The sequence below is a fragment of the Scomber scombrus genome, chromosome 7 (assembly GCF_963691925.1).
Source record: "Scomber scombrus chromosome 7, fScoSco1.1, whole genome shotgun sequence".
Taxonomy (NCBI): Eukaryota; Metazoa; Chordata; class Actinopteri; order Scombriformes; family Scombridae; genus Scomber; species Scomber scombrus.
This window is the reverse complement of record NC_084976.1, coordinates 9,350,661-9,364,124: the sequence shown is the minus strand read 5'-3', so window position 1 is coordinate 9,364,124 and position 13,464 is coordinate 9,350,661. Positions and strand designations below refer to the sequence as shown.

General features: G+C 44.0%; 1 protein-coding gene across 1 annotated transcript in view; it reads right to left on the bottom strand.

The window, feature by feature from the left end:
• The window catches only part of LOC133983021 (zinc fingers and homeoboxes protein 2-like), a 26,771-nt gene extending 13,307 nt beyond the window's left edge, over positions 1-13,464 (bottom strand). The window contains exon 1 of the mRNA XM_062421937.1: positions 13,184-13,464. The gene's annotated coding sequence lies outside the window, so the exon portion shown is untranslated. The remainder of the gene's footprint in view (positions 1-13,183) is intronic.

The following is a 13,464-nucleotide window of genomic DNA, read 5'->3' as shown; positions in this document are numbered from 1 at the left end:
GCCCGCTAACAGTGACACATATGCAAAAATACACAGTATGCATATAATTTGTATAAATTAATATTTACTATTAACTAATAAGACAGCCATCTGTGTGTAAATGGTTGTATTTAACACTGCAGCATTTATATCAGTTAATAAATAATAATTACAGTATTTGTGGTGGACAAATAAATGAATAAAAAACGAACAAGCAGTTACACAACAAATGAACAAACCTGAACCCTCTGGACTTTGCCCACTTCCAACACACACCTGATATAATTACAGTGTTTCATGGCTGAGAGCAGCACAGTGTTGAGGTGGCTGAGAATGAGCATGCAGATAACTGTGTGGACCAGCTGTTTTTTTTACTAGATACATTTAATATAAGAACTTCGCTGGCGTCTACACAGTAACTTTTATCATCAGCTTGATAAGTCTGATTTGATGACACTGCTTGAATGCAAATACATGCAGCTGACTGGTCTGCAGCTGTCAGAAATGCAAGTTGTGAGAAATATTGGCTATTGTAATAAATCAGATGGTGCTGCAGAGCGTGAACAGAGACAAAGCAGCGGTTAGATGTGCCTTTTTTGAAAGCTGAGAGCTTTATTTGGGGGTTTAGTGAGTTGACTCCACCGTTAAGAAAATGCAGTTAGGAAAAGCTGAGGCAGAGTGAGCAAAGGAAACTTTCCCAGGGTAATATTGTAATGAGAAGAGAGAGCGAGGGAGAGAGAGGAGAGAAAAGCTTATCTGACTGAGAAAGTTGATTGATATTCTGGAAGCCTCACGCTGAAGCTTCATACTCATATTCACATGAGAAAAAAATCAAACAAGTCGATGCAGCGATAGTGCTCTTCCATCAGGACATAATTAGGTTCTATAAAACCAAATCAGTAAAGAGGACGAGGTAAAGTCCTTCAAAATTTAAATCTCCTCCAAATATGTTATGCTTATGAGTAAATATGGACAGAAGAAATTAGTTTAACCCCACCAAACACTGAGGGTATTTAACACTCTGATCAAACTCATATTTTCAACTAAATTACACTGCAAATGGGCGAGGCGGTGGTTAGTATGCGAGGAGTAAGATGTCAGCTCAGCAGGTTAGGTCTGAACTCTCCAATCACGCCAGAGTGTCGCATATTTAATCTGAACCTCTCCGGCAGCTACGCATGAATCAAATCAAGGCTCGGATGCTGTCATTCTTTAGTCTTCTTATTGTCCCGAGATATCTCAACTCCTCAAACAACCCACTGAGGCATCATTAGAATGCAGACTCATTACCATGGTGTCGCTATAGCAACTGTGGACGTAGAGCTGTAATCAAGTGGCTGCTACATCCGCATCACTGACAGAGACTGTACAGTGATGACCCGACTGCATGTGGCACTGGATTTGGTGTTTTTTATAGGCTGGGCCTATGAAGAGGACAGCAGCTAAGACAGGAAAAAATGAAATCCTCTACAAAATAGGAATGTTGTAGAAATATCTGACAGCTTGTGTGTGTGTGTGTGTTGAAAGCCTGAAAAATCTCATTCCTACAGGATGCAGAGGAGTAGTACATGCTCAGCTTCACTCACTGCGAGTGTTGACGGGGAAGGTCAATGAACAGCCATGAGGAGGAGAAGAAGAGGATCCACTTTTTAGAATAATTAGTTAGTCATGGGCAGCATACAGAATAGATGTCTCTGCTAGCCGGAGAGGTTACAAGGTGTGAAGTTACCTCATTATCCTACTACACACACACACACACACACACACACACACACACACACACACACACACACACACACACACACACACACACACACACACACACACACACACACACACACACACACACACACACACACACACACACACACACACACACACACACACACACACACACACACACACACACACACACACACACACACACACACACACAGCACTGCTAGTGCACAACACTTGCTCTCCCACTCGCTGTCTCAGACTCCGCCTTTACCTGAAATCAACCACTGTAAACATCTGGCGAGGATGAATTGAGTGAGCCATCTGCCAGCTGCAGTGTGAAGTGCCACTTTATGTGACCTGCTGCACTTCTGCTGCCTCGCTTGCTGACACAGCATCAACACTTTCTTTTCTTTTTTTAGGATGTGCTGATGGGTGATAGCGGCAGAACGGTAAAGGAGGAGAGACGTAGCCGAGCTGTAGCTGAACTTTTTACCTCCCACTGGTGTGCTGAACCCACACAAGCTGAGCGGTGAGCGGATGAGCAATCCCATTTATGCAACATCCATATTAGTAAGCTGTAAACAGAAGCACTACACAACCTAATAAAGTCAGCGTTGTCAACTTTGGATGAGGAGAACATCAGACGTTGGTTTGCATATTAAGTGCCTATTGAGTCACAAAAAAGTGTAGATTTTGAGCAGAGGCTGACTCTGAAAAAGAAATCTCTTACGCAATATAAACACGAACGGCTCTGCAGTTGGAAGTTGTAGCAGTCGAGTTAAACTTGTGCGTGCCGGCTGTCTCAAATGAAGAGAAAAGCCTGTGTAAAGAGTGCTGAACACTGAAGATACACTGGCACCAACAGCCTCTACCTCTCTCTACTCTATCATTTCCAGTGGAGGGAGGGAGGGAGGGGCCGTTTCTCCTGCTGCCTTGACTGGCTGCTTAACTGTAATGGAAGAAGCACTGGTGCAGACTGTGAGGCTCATTAAAAAGGTAGAGTCAGTGATTCTGGAGAAAGAGTGTTCAATGCACTTTATGTCAAATTAAGTGAATTTGACAAAGGCGCTTAGAACGCTAGTCGTCCTGAGTGTGCGCTGAAAAAACAAAAACAAACAAACAGACAAAAAGGTGTTCAAACATAGCACTGGCTTTGTAAAGGAGAAACAAACAAAGCCACACAACACTATTCTAGCCAATCAGCAGGGGGCGTTTATGCTCGTCCACAGGTTGAACGGTCGGGAGAGGGCTGCTGAACTGGAAAGAGAGGCTGATTCACAAATAAGGTATCTTCTCACAGAACAGATACGTTTCCATTTTGATAAATGTATGAATCCACGCTGAATCGGAGACAGTCTCAGAGTCCCATGGAGAATCCCCACATTTTCTTACGAGTCTGTCCTGTGATGTCCTATCTTACGACAATGAAGAAGTGGAGAGGGCGCTGAGAGACTGAGAGTGGCGGATGGACGGTTGTGCTTATGAGACAAAACATTTTACCCGCTTGTGATAAAGTGTGAGAGGAACAGCGGTGATTCTGGATTCTGCCATATTTCTCTTTTGGTCATTGCCTCAATGCACATCCATGATTTTTTTGGAGGGGTGCATTTGTTGAATCTTTAGTTTAAATAATAATATCTCTCCAACTCTACGTTTAATAACCACAGTAATGTGTAGCACCATTCAACACTCATTCAAACTCATCACAATAACTTGTATAACAATGTAATAATGACCTCTATAATAGGTTCTGGTCTCATGGAGTAAAGGGCACACATTAGATGTCCTTGAGAGGCCCTGAGCTGTTTGACTGAACATCTCAGCTGTGGAAGTGAAAGAAATGTGCTCTAAGTAATGTTTCAACTGCCGGCCAACTGTGTGAGCTTTCTGCATAGTAAATTTTACTTTGTTTCAAACACACAAAAAAATGTTAATTAATGTAGACTTTGTACCCAAACGTAGCTGCTTTGGTAACACTGAGTCTTCCACCTGTTCGTTAGTGTGTCTAACCTCGTCAGCCAGTTGGCGTCTATGTGCAGAGGGAGCTCTGTGCTGGAGCCACAACTCCCTACTGTCTGGATGCTCATTAAAGTTGTATGAATACTCAGCCTGGCAGCCCCTTGCCTGCCCGTCTGTCTGTACTTGCCTGTTGTCTGGCTGTGTGTCTTTCTGATTGGTGCATTATATTAGTAGAGCCATCTTTCTGAAGGAGTTACCTTTAATGCTGCCAGGCAGCAAATACATTTATCAGGCCTGGCAGTAATCAGTTTAGGCTGCACACTGGCATACATACTGGAGAGAACGCAAGGAAATCAATACAAATCCTCTGTACCACTGAGCCTGTTTAATGTAGGAAAACCGACAGATGGTGTAAGGTAACAGAAACATACTATAGTGGTGCTATAGGCAGGAGATCTATCCAAACGGCTGCGAGAAGAGAGCGACAGTGAACAGATGAGTCACAGCAGCACACTCCACTCCAATCCTATTTCTGGGTATCATTAACGTAATTTGAATCTAACAGGATAGAAAAATGATGGCTCAGATTCTTCTAACAAAAACTGGAATCAGAAAAAGCTGCGTCACGGGGACCTTCTGTTCCAGATGTGAACAAAATGACTGTTATATCATACATGCCAGTTTCTCAGCACCTACATTTTCCATATTTGTGGTGAGCAGTTTACTGGCTAACAGCTTGGTTTATGGATCACTGTGGTTACTGAAGTTGATATACACACTGCTCAGTACAAATTTTACTACTTTCTACATTTAAGAGCCGCGAAAACACTGTGAACAGCTTTTTTTTAGCCTGACATTTTATGACTTTTCCTAAAGTGACTCAGAATATACAATAATGGAAAAGTTATAAAAAAAAAAAAAGGATTTAAAAAAGGTTGCCATTCTTCACATGAAATTAAATTAATTGAAATCATGATTGCCATTAAGTTTTTTGCTCGTTTTACGTAACATTGGACCATAAAATAGTGTGAGTTTGAATGGTTTTCTCCATAAATGAATGTGTAAAACTTATAATACTAGAATATAATCTCTCTGCTCTCTGAAAGCTTTATTAAGGATCAATTACCCATTTATGAATTCAAAATGTATTCGTGGTTAAATTTTGGTGTCATTTCAATACAGTGTTTGCTATAGAGACACTGTAAATGGTCAGCAGTATGCAGTATGTAAAGGATTTAAGGGTTTAGGTAAAAGGTCACGGCTCTATTTTCTATAAAAGCAAAGAGGGGGAGTTAGGTTTAAGGCTGGTTAATGTTTCATGCAGAAATCTACACCACAAAGAGCATATGTGGCTGTATCATACATGTATAAATAAATGATATGAAATGATTTAAAAGGCAGCCAGACTCATCAGGTGCACTGTAGTCTCCTGCAAGGCCAAACACTGAACCAATACGAGCTGTGCCGCCGCTCTTTCTGAGACAGGCTGAACAAAAGAGCGAGCTGAACAACTGGCAGAATCTGGTGGCATTCTTTATTGCTGCTTAAAGAAAGAAAGCTGGGGGAAAAAATGGAACACAATCAGCCTTGTGCCAGACTTTTCATGCATGCAGTCATCATGGCAAACACAAAAGGCGTATGAATGGCACACCACCTCTGCGGCTCCTGCACTTGAAGCCATGCATGAAGTGCAAAAACCAGCCGGTTAGCTCTGAAATAACAAGCTCGACACGACAGAGGAGCGGCGTAAAAACAAGCCGCCGGCTGGAACGCGGACTGCAACTGTGACACGACTTTGCTGTTACATTAGCTAAAACTTTGAAGCTCCGTCACACATTTTACATCAACAACACACTGCACAGAGAGGGGGGAAGAGTGTGCACGCTGCTTTGCTGGCTTTGCTGTATGGGGTGTGTTTCTCTCTCTTCCCTTCTCTCTCTCTGGCTGTTTTGAGTGTTTTTTCCCCTCCTGACTGCTTGTTCCACAAGTCAGCTGCTGTAGTGAGGAGGACAATGTAAGCGTCTGAATTGTGTGGGTGTGGAGGAGCACCACCTCTATCAATACACGTCCCAGCAGGGGTTTACTAGACGGAATTTCGGACCGTCGCAGAATTAATTTAAATCTCATCACGCGGCTCCTCTAGAGCAAATGCAAAGTGCTGCACTGTGTTTGAGTGCTGGGTATGTTCTGCATGGCAACAGAGCACAGATACTTTCGCTGGTATGAAATAAACACTGAACATCGATACAATGATGAAGATGATCATTTTGCTGGTATAGCAAGACATTTTTTAATTTTTAGACTAATGCCAATATCATATTTCTAGTTTTTTTTCCATAATTGTGACCAATATATATTGAGCAGCGTGTTTTTCACTTGTCAGGTCTCTCTGGTGGACAAAATAACATTTCTGATGTGACTTCTATTAGCTGTAAATTGTGTACAAAGCACTATCTCACTTTCTTTAGTTCAGCACTTTCTCCTCAATTCAATCAAGTCAAGTTGCAGGGACACAGGAGGGGTTTTGCAATATCACACACACCCCATTAGCTTTTGTGACAAGTTGCCTCATTTTTTCCAGGAAAGTTGCAAAAAAAAAAAAAAAAAAAACTAGACTCAGTAAGAGACACAGTGGCCTATATAGCAAATGATGGAAAAACTGTCCAGCTGGCTACGGTTCATTCCATCAAGACTCTTTCATTTAATCTGCTTCACGTAACGCTGAGCACGCGCGCTCTTCTCACATTGCAAGACCCGTCTCCGCGCCGAACGCACACAAAAGGGCGAGCTATAAAAATATCCAAAGTGTCACCCACTCTGCGGCTGATGGTTGCGTTACCATGGTTACAATGTAACCAACAGAAAGCGTGCGCAAGTGTGTGTGTGTGTGTGTGTGTGTGTGTGTGTTTGCATCCAGGAGCAGAAACCCTGCAGAGGTCAAACAGTGTCACGACAGAAGCGGTGTTTAAAATCCAACTCAACTGCACTTTTTTCTGTGCAAAACATATCACAACATGTGGACACATATCCCGGTGTGTCTGAAGGACAAATTCAGAGGGAGGGAACCATGTCTTCAGACGGCTTGAAACATGTTTTTCTCATAAGGGGCAGAGGGACCAAATTTCTGGATATTTCCAGTCCAGCAACAGACTTACACAACTTCCAGCAAACACGTCAGTCCAGCTGCAGTGGGTTCAGATTTTACATTGCCTGTCAGGAACAGACACATATCCAGCATACATACTGTCATAGACTGTATACAGCTGTCTCTGTTCTGTTAGTTGCTGCAGCCCCTCCATCCATGCTCACACAAAGCTACCCCGATAAGCAGCACTAGGACATCATGCTTGGGGAGGCTAAGCGTGGTGGTGGTGGTGGTGGGCAAAACACTCTAAAATGAGAATAGCTGGTCAACTTTAAAAGGTCAGTCCACCTTAAGTGAGCCTGGTCAGGTTTCTGCCATCTTCGGTGCTATCTAACGTGTGACAACTGCTGAGACAAGCATTTTTATTACATTATTTCAACTTTAGCAGTATGCAGTGTAGCGTGTATAATAGCCAGCAGTTAATTTAGGGAAGGTTTAGACTGTTTGCCTGCAGTTATTACCCCCCCCCCAAAGAAAAAAAAAAAGAAAAAAATCATGATATTATTTGAAGGTTACATTTTTTCCAGTGATAATTGTCTTCGTAGTGCCGCCTATGCCGATGACGAAGGCGAACACGTCAGCGGGCTGTCACTTGATCTGGCGGCTGAGCGGGAATAAAAAGCAGATGGGCTGCGCGGGCAGAGTTTCATTACAGGCAAATGCAGGGTGAACTGTCCCTGTTAAACTGTTTTATGTAGCTACCATAATGGCCACCCCCTTGTCCCATTTTCATCCCCCCACCCCCACCCCGGCCAATCCAGCTCTCTGCTCGTCTCTTTTGCTCTCCCTGATGGCCTTGTGCTCAGGCAGCCAGCCACACGTATAACAGCACATTACTCTCCCGCAGAAACCTCGTACTCCACCGTGTCAAGTTTTGAGAGCTTAAAAACACTCCTAAAAACCGCTCTTGTATCTTTTGTTTGGGCTCGGTGTCATGAATGTTCAGTGAGATGGGGGGGAGAAAAAAAAATCTGTTTCTAGTTACGGCAAATGAATGCAAACGCTGCAACTCTGGGACACAAGTGGAGTAGGGGAAGGGTCATCTTGCACCCAACCAGCAGCCTGAAAATTAGGTCAAGAGGCATGGGATAGGCTGTGCACAATATGAAACAATTACCACACTCTGCAAATGATCTCACACTGTCCTGTGGCCCTTTATGTGTATGTGTGTGTATGTGAGCATCAGTAGGAGAGGAGGATCTACGTCTCAGCTGTCTCCACAAGCCCAAATGAGAAAACACGGAGACTTGGGAGCTCTTTTATTTTGTGTTTGTCAGAGACTCGGCGATCATTCAGTGTTCCTGCGCGGCCACATTTCCCACCTGTCAATCTCTGCCTTCCCTGCAGTGGGTGTGGCTTGTGAATTGCCTCCAGCTTCTCCTCATTGGTCTCAGGCTGGCAGGAGGGGGGCGTGTCTGTGCTCTGCCAGTGGCTGACGTGGTGCAGTGCAGAAGGCCCTTCTCAGTAAGCTCCCTCTCTCCCCTTCTCTGCTCTCTCCCTCTTTTCCAAACTTGAGATTTGGAGGACACAGTGGGATGGGTGAAGAGGAGCTATCTCTCTCTCTCTCTCTACACACACACACACACAAACCAGGACATACAGACGCTGATAGTAAGCAAGGTAAACAAACTTTTCCCCCTTCGCAGCTGGTTGTTAGAATCAGAATTTCCCCTTAAAATTAGATTCATAAACCTCAGAAGTAGCTCCAACTTCAGAGAAATCAGACCTGCGACTGGAGAATGACACACAGCGAGGAGTTTCATACATGCTAAGACATGCAAAGTGCTGTACAAACTGCTACGCACCCATACGCTTAAGTAAAAATCAATACAGCAACAAAGCGGGAAAGCCTGTGATGAAATCCACAGTGAAGCATTGCTTATTGTATTTTTTTTGTTTATTTCACAATCACTGCTAGACCATCTGCTGTTTCTAAGTCACACTGCTTCCACATCCTGACTCTAGTGGTTTCTCTCTTTCTTTTATCACTCACTGAGTCGCTCTGTGTCACCTTTAGTTCTATATAAAGTCCCACAGAAGTATCTTAAATTCTGTATCTTCTTCTGCCATTGTTTTCCAGATATCCAAAGGGATCTAACTTGGTGACATCATCTCCAGTGTAACACGAGACAACAGGATGTCCTCAGGGGTCATGTAAAACCATTGTATGGAAGAACGTTGTGAGCTTTACCTGGAAATGCTGCCGGTTTAGTTCCCGCTTGAGTTGTGGCGGGAACATTTCTGGGAATCCAGCTAGGTCCTGAGCTGGTGAATCGCTTCATTTAACACCACAAATTGATATGACACCAAAATAGAAGATTGCTTTTACAGTGTTACAGCGCATGAGGGGGCTTCTCACTTTCTCACTTCTTTCTTCCTCTCTTGTCACTCTCGTGCAGCGTCATTCAACTGTCTCTTCCTCTGCATCACTGCTCCTCTCAGACATCATTCAGCTTTGATTTGGTGCTCCCCCTCCTCCTCCTCCTCCTCCCATCCCTGTGTAACTCCTCTGCCTGTCTAATTGCCTCCTTCCCTCCATCACGCTTTCCCTCTCAGCCCCACCTACAGGTGATGAGCTCATCTCAGCGGTTGCCTTAGTCACCTAACAACACGGCCGAGAAGCCGGGGGAGGAACAGCGGAGCAAAGCGCGAGCGCGAGCGTGGATGTTAGTGACGTCATCACAGAGCCAAGCTGAGCACGACAGGCCAGGCCGTGATGACAGCAACCTCCATTCCAGTGTAAAACCAAGAGCACGGACGGCCATTATGCAGCTCAGGGTTGGATGTGGAGCGTGTGACATGCAGTCAGGAAATGTAGGAAGTTCCTGATGAATTTGAGAAATGTGTTGAAACAGCCTGTAGGTCAGCTAACAAGACTATAAATAACAGCCGAATATCACAGAATAATAAGTGTGATTGCAACACAAACACACAGAAATGTGGCACCAATAAACTGACGCAAGGCAAAGCCAACAACAGTAGTAAAGTTTAAAAAATGAGCATGGGTTCACTGCATTGTAATCATATGAGGCTACTTGTGAGGCTTTTCATTTATCAAAAAAAAAAAAAAGAAAGTGTTAGTGTTAGTCTTGTGTTTCAGGTGAGCTCCAGTGACTGTCAACAATCAGATCTCAGGTGCCAAATACTCCTGACACAGCTATTCCTCTACCAGACTTTTTTTTTTTAATCATATCACTTCAAGTTTGATTTTTGAAAAATACGAGCCACTAAATCGGACGTTAACATTCTCAGCCTTTGGCTCAGATTTGAAACGAACAAATGCTGGTCTAAATCAATCTAATAAAAAGATCATTCTGTGTTTTTGATTCGATTCTCGTCTTACGATACGACATCCGTTTCTGTGATGTGCTGCCGATTCGCCGCTTAAATGAGATCTGACAGAAGAGTCTTGTTCATTTTCCACCGTCTGACTACAGTAAAAGCTGAAACGCCTGTAGGAACAAATAGAGCAGATCATCTCACAGCTGGATGTTTTTGGCTGTGACACTTTGAGAGGTCACAGTACATTGAGAAGCGCTGCACGGTCGGGAAAAACTCGGAAAAATTCAATGAAGGTTGAGTCGTAAAAAAAAAAATCAAAAAAAAAAAATCACACGCTCTCTCTCTCTGTTGCCGTGACAGTAAAGTGATGATGCGACAATCACTGATGTTATGAACAACAAGGCAGGACTGTGACATCTGTGCGTTCCTCTAATCCCTCGAGCAATAATGACAAAACGACAGTTTTCCCAAAAATATATTTAAACACAGACTTAATCTTGCATCTGTCCAAACTGTGAAAACAATTCAGTGTCGCTGTCCTATATACCTGACACAGCGGGCAACAACAGAGACAGGAAACTCATCCTTTATTCACCTGTTCTCTCTGATGGTAGCCGTTTATTTGCTGATTTTAGATGAGAAAAAAACTAATCTGGTGTTAATTACAGTGGGTGTATAGATACATTTCATAGATATATATAAATAAAGTAAGATGTCTCATGATTTTACTGTATTCTCTACACTAGTGTGCTGCTACACAGCATCCCAAGCAACTGCATGATTTGAAATGTAAAGGTTTTCTTTGATCAACAGAGGCAGGTAGACGCTTTGATTGTTAAAGGCACCAATAAAAAAAGAGGAAGAAACCGAGCCAGTCGTCATTCCAAATTACTGAACATTATCTGTGATTTGGCAGATCACAAGTGGAACCCATGTGAAGAACAAACATGAGCCAAATTTCTCTTCACATGGAAAAGAGCAAGAGTGCGTGGCTTAGTGAACGAAGCCAAGTTTATACCCAGAGGAATTACTGGTAACGGGCATGACAGAGGAGGAGGGGGGTGGGTGAGTGTGTGTGTGGGGGGGTTAACTGCACTTTGATCAAAATCGCTTACATCTCTTACTGATCTGGGTGGCCCCCGCTGAACAGAGAAATGTTTAGAAATACAAAACATCACGTCATGCCGGTGTGAATGGGGATGCTGTCTAATGATCACGATATTTCATCAGAGGGGAGGTGTGTGAATACAGACTATGATCCAAATGACTGGCTGACAGCTTTACTTAGAAAACCAGTATGCAGAACAGACAGTAATGCTTTTCAATTAGCTGGCCCACCTGTAGGGATCGACTGTGTACACCTGTCAAAGGTCCGAGACTGCGCCCTAGAGTGAACAGGTGCTCTGAATAACTGCATCTGTGTCAGGGACTGTTTATCATAACCGGCGCTGTGTTAGATACCAAATGCTACTTTAATATCAACCGCCACGCTGACACAGTCAATATCCAATCACAGCCACTGATGGGATTCAGTTGGGGTTCCTGTGTAACATCCCTTATAGTCTCCGTTCTTGGAAATGTCACATTCATGCCTTACTTTTTACGCACGTTATTTCCATCCTGCAGTGAGAATACAATTACAGGCCAGATTAATGACGCATGTTTGGTAGTTTTACAACAAAAACATGAACGTGTAGCTGAGTGTAAATGCTGCCTAAACAATATCATAATGCTAACAAAACAAGGAAACAAACTCAGCTTGAATATGGCATCCTAAAGTCACATGGGGACTCCTTTATGTAAAGTTAGTGAATTTACAGTGTGGACTTTGGATTTACTTTATAGCACAGTCTGCCAGTGTCAAACTATAGCATACATGTACTATATTATGAGTGTTTTATGTGGCTGTTATCACATGATGATGAGGGGAAACTAGAATATATAGTATGACATATGCAGGATGATATTCACTTGGCTGTGTCCTTAGAGAAAGCAGAATTATTCAAACTACAAACATATGTTTACGTGTTTTATGTTTACTATTATATCATATGCTGTGTTCAATGTCTGTCCTGTTATCTGTTTGTTTACACTTCTGTTTATAGTGACTTCAAGAGGGAAGCAGGACCATGAAATGAACCACCACTATGCCTCCTGAATGCACTACAGGGTGCATTGAGGACATATTTGTGTTGACTCTGCTGCACACAGTCTGACTGCATTTACTCTCTCACGACCAAAGTTATAATATCCTAATTTATTTTTTATTTTTTTTAAAGAGGACCACGCCTGACTTTTTTTTTTTTACAGCAGTTACAGGCCTGCTGCAATGAGAGGACAGAAGAAGTGAGCTCCTGTGCTACAGCACCGTCTGCCCATCTGTCTGCATGCAGTAGCAGCCGCGGTCTGGGGAGGGGAGGAGGCATCACCAGGGGTAACGTTACGCCTACATCACGGAGTCGCTCAAATCAAAGTCTATAAACAACGCCGGACTCGGAAAGTTGCACTCAAACCCCCGGTGAGGCTGAAATGTGAGCGGAGGCAGCTCGGCGGTGGTGCGGAGTTGAACGACCGTTTCCACTGTGGCCAGCCCCGAGATGTGACAGAGGGGCGCAGAGAAAAAAAAACCACCCTCTCCCCAAATGTTCCCCCTCTCGCCATCGACGTAACAACATGTCGGCAAAGGACGGCCATGTTTTGCTGGTTATGTCGACACGGGGAGGAGGAAAAGTAGACACGGTGTTTCTCCTCTCTGCTGTCTCCCTCCGCGGTCACGATAATGTAGCGAAGTGAAAGTTAAACGCCGGCGGGGGGGGGCGAAAAAACGTCCAATTAACAACTTAGCGGACACATTGTCTCAGGACGCAGGTGTAAACGGCAAACTTCATACGGCGAGACAAGTTAAAATAATTCTACGGAGGCGTGTGGGTGTTTGGGAGCCACGCAAAGGCAGGGCTAGCCGGGAGAGAAGCACAAACAAACAACTACATGCAGTTTTAACTTGAGGGAGTTTTGAGAAGGAGGAGGCGGAGGAGCAAGAGGAGGGAGGGGGGGAAGCCGTTTGAAAAACAGAGGAAGAGTTGATCCATTTCTTACCTGCCCACCGTTTTGGCGCGATGCTCAGGTAGTGTGGTACAATCCCAAAGCGACTGCTAACCCGACGAAACGAGCCGAGGCTGTTTGAAACACTCCCACCGCGGTCCAATAGCCGAGCAGACAACAGGCGACAGGAAAGGAAAAAAATTGGCGATCACAAGGAGGATCTACGCCAAAAGCCACATGATCGCCGACGTCAGAGTACGTATTTGCATGCCGTACCGGAGCGCCGGTGTCCGTCCATAGCGGGTCCATAGTGATCCAGCCGTGAAAAGTTCAGA